Genomic DNA, 4,273 nt, shown 5'->3' with positions numbered 1-4,273 from the left:
CGATATTCCTTCCACTCCTTCTTACACATAATTTCATGTAATAATGTGTACATTGTAGGTTCCTAATGAATTGTTTCGTTGATGTTATTCTTGTTCTTGTTAATTTTGTTCTTGTTGTTGTTATTCTCCATTTCTCTTCGTGTTGTTGTGGTTCTCCATCCAGTTCTAAAAATAATAAAAGTGCTGATGCTGGGAATCAAACCCACGTGCAGTTAAATTTACCCCTTGACATTTTAATAACCGAGGTGATAAAGGGTAGTTTTTCATGACGACCTACGTTACCTCGCTTCCTTAGCCCATGTCAAACACATTTCACGTCCGATGTTAGATGTTTTTTTGTAGTATTAATGCAAATTTTGACTTATTTAATCAGTATCACTTTTGTCTAACCGATTAGCTTAGCTCAAAATTGAGTCCCAAGCGATTAGGACAACACCTTAATGATGTGCAACGACTAGATATATTTTCCTTCCATTTTTAAATTTACAACTGATTATATTTCAAACTTCTAATTAGTTGTGAAGATGTGCCAATCGACTGGATGATCATAATAACCTCTTATTTGAAATTTCTTTTAAAGCCAATCTCTAGCCTATAAATAGATGTCTCTTTTCTCATTTCATTTCATCCAAAAATGTTTTTTGACACACCTATCTCTCTCTAAAGTTTTATTTCACTTTCTCTCCTTAATATTTTAGCCTAAGTGCTTTTTTGAGAAAAGTCTTTTTGTGAGTGAGGATATAATTGTAATTTTTGCAAAGGGAAAAATTGTAAATTCATCAAGGGAATCTTTTGTATACACCTTATTTGAATAATATCCATTAAGGGGTTTATTTGGGTTAGAAACTTAACCCATTAAAAGCTTTAGTTTGGGAAATTGTGTTCAAAAGTTCAGCTTGTATAAAAGCTTTCATCAGGTTAGCCCGGTATGAAACCAAGACTAGGTTCAAGCTCAACCCGGTATTAAAAGCGCTTCAATTCTGCAAATGCTCTTTCATATTCCTCCGTCCATTAAAATATTGTCGACTTTATCAAAGCTGGGAATTAGTGGATGGATTTATCACATGCATAAGACAAAAAATGAGACAGGGTGGCTAATCTGCCAATTAGGTGTTGAACTTATCATAGTGATGCTGGGATCCTCTTAACGATAATGGCCTGGAATTTTTTGGGATTCGCCTTAATTCCTTGATTAGTTAACATGAAACCAAGAATCTTTTCGGCTTGTACTCTAGAAGTGCATTTATCCGGGTGAAACCTCATGTTGAAGCTTCTTATTAACGCGGACGTCTTTTACAAGACTTTAATGTAATCCTTATTCTCAGGGGTTTTGACCACCAATTCATCAATGTATATCTACAGGTTCTTCCCTGTCTAGAAAGAGAACACTGTATCCATTAACCTCTGATAAGTAGCCTTCTGCATTTTTCAAACCAAATGGCATAACTTTGTAATAATAATTACTTCTATTTTTCATAAATATGGTCTTTGAAGCATCTAGAAGGTTCATTCATATCTAGTTATAGCAAGAGTAAACATCCATGAAACTGAGCAGGAAAAATCCATATGCACCGTTGATGAGACGGTTGATGTGCAGTAATGGATAAGGATCCTTTAGTCAAGCCTTATTGAGCTCAGTGAAGTCCACGTACATGTGACATTTCCCCGATTTCTTCTTTATTATGACAATGTTGGATATCCAAGTCAGGTATTTTATCTCTTGGATGAAACCAACCTTCAAAATTTTTCTAACCTCTTTAGCTACTGCCTTTCTTTTTGCTTCGTCGTCCTTTCGCTTTCTTTGGGATACTAGCTTCACTGACGGGTCCAAGGAAAGTTGATGACACACTATCTCCGGTTTGATTATAGAAATATTTGAAGGGGTCCATGCGAAGAGATCAACATTGTCCCTTAATATTTTGATGATGTTTGCCTCTTCCTATGGGAATAGGTTTTAATCGATCTGGATGGTCTGAAAGTCTTTGGAGCCGATCTGCACCTTTTTTCACCCCCACACGCCCATCATCTAAAGGATATTTTTGGATGATATATAGAATTGATAACGCTTCTTCAAGGTTGTTGAACCCCAGTTTCCCAATAATAATATTGTAAGGGGAAGATGCGTTCACGATCAAGTATCTCACTTTGATGCCTTTTGCGCTTTCGCCATTTACAAATATAGTCATGATAGGTAGATGACCTAGAACTGCACTTGTTCATCGGAAAAGCTGACTAGAGTACCCTTGAAAGGCAACAAATCAGGCGGGTGTTTACGGTGATTTCCGGTAAACAACCGCTAGTCCTCCAAACTATAATAAATATGATTTGGTTACTCGCAGGATCGACTAGATTGATCCTAGGACACATAGTCAATTAGATTGTTATCAATATTCTTTAGAACCATGTTCATGATTCGTTGTCTTCGACAAATGTTATTCGATTGAAAACATACACTTTTAGTGATGACTTGATTATATGTGATTATGACTTTAAAATGTAAACAACGCAGATAACGTAACATGCAATTCTGTTTAAATGTAAAGAATCTTAAAACATAAAACTGTTAGAGATCTTGAAAGTAAATAACATGAAAGTAAATAACATGAAAGTAAATAACATGAAAGTAAATAACATGAAAGTAAATAACATGAAAGTAAATAACATGAAAGTAAAGATACAGTAATGTAAATAACAAGAAGTAAATAGAATGCAAGAATTTAAAGATATTCGAAAACGAAAAGCAATAAAAGATAATACTCATGTATTAAGATGGTGGTGTCATACGTACATTTTCTCAGCGAACTCGTTCTCGTTAACGCTTGATACTTGAGTAAATATGTGAGTGATTTGTACAAAATGAACACACGGAATTCTATCATAAAAAACTCCTATTTATACTAGTTTCGACCATAACGGCCCTACGCTAATCCGCTGCCACGTTTCTCATAAGAACTTCCAGCGATGACATCTGTGAATAAGCAGTTACGCAACTATCTTCGAATTTCAAATCTTCCCGCCTGAGTCCATCTTCGACGCGTGGCAGTATGTTAATAAACACTTACTAACAAACACGCTAAATAATAATACTTAAGCAATTTATAAATTTTGTCTAAGTCTTCGAGGATATGTCCTTCCAATAGCTTTCAGTAGCCATCACCTTCATAAAAAACTTAGACGTTTCTTGCTATCGAAACATGGCCATCAGTAGCCATTTTATATTTCTCAGAGATGGTCATCAGTAACCACCTTGCCTTCGATCATACACTCCTTCGAAGCACATATATTTGTTCAACGAAATCTTCAGCTAACAAATTGCCCCCAATAAATGCCTGTTTCGAAGATCAACAGAAATAGGCGTTTTTTGCCATCATAAGATTTCGTCTCTTATTAAATTTTTGATAGTTCCAAGACTACTGACTAAACGTCATAATCATTGATAATCTCTGTTTCCGAAACGTCTTGTCATTCTCAAAATGTCTTCTCATAACTTACATTCCCACGTCCTTGACCTTACTTCCTGATCATTACTCCTATATACTAGGAGTAAGGCTGAATCTTTCGACCGCCATTGGATTAAATCATCATTCGCCACGTGTCCTTTGGGTTTTACCCAAAAGATTTAAAAAGGATTTCCGTTAAACCTTTAAATACTTTGGACTTGCACTCTTTTTACAACTTCTCATTCCTATTTCTCCGTCTTCTTCATCAAACAAAGGAACCAACATCTTCAAACTTTTCAAATCTGAATTTCTCAAAACTCGTCCGATGGCTTCATCTTCCAATGTTCTTCAACCTGCTCTAAAGCTCCAATCCACCACACGGTCTGGTGAACACGAACACATTCCAAACCCTAACGTTGAAGAAGTTCGCGCTATCTACGCTTCCCAGGTAATCATACCCTTTGAACTTTCTGGAAAATCTTTTGCTTTTATGGGTCCATTGCCGGGTGAAGATAACCAAACCCTAAGTAGGTTCTTCCCTGCTTATTATAAGACTAGGCCATTAGTGAGCAAAGCTAACACAAATAAAGAGGGTTGCTCTCCTTCAGGAGAATCTGCTAATGTTGAAGAAACTTCAACCGTAGCCCCTTTGGCTTTGCCAAAAATTAGGTTAAATTATATGACCAACTTTGTGAAAGTGTTTAGGTCACTCCCTTTAGCCAAAGATCCTGACTTGTACTTTGCCTGGTTAGAAAAAGTAGAGAAAAAGAAAGAATCTGACTGGAAATCGTTAGGAATCTACGATTTGATCCAACTATCAAAAACAGGCTTAA

This window comes from Vicia villosa, linkage group LG1, assembly GCF_029867415.1.
Source record: "Vicia villosa cultivar HV-30 ecotype Madison, WI linkage group LG1, Vvil1.0, whole genome shotgun sequence".
Classification (NCBI taxonomy): domain Eukaryota; kingdom Viridiplantae; phylum Streptophyta; class Magnoliopsida; order Fabales; family Fabaceae; genus Vicia; species Vicia villosa.
The sequence above is the reverse complement of the archived record's forward strand: the minus strand, read 5'-3'. Positions refer to the sequence as shown.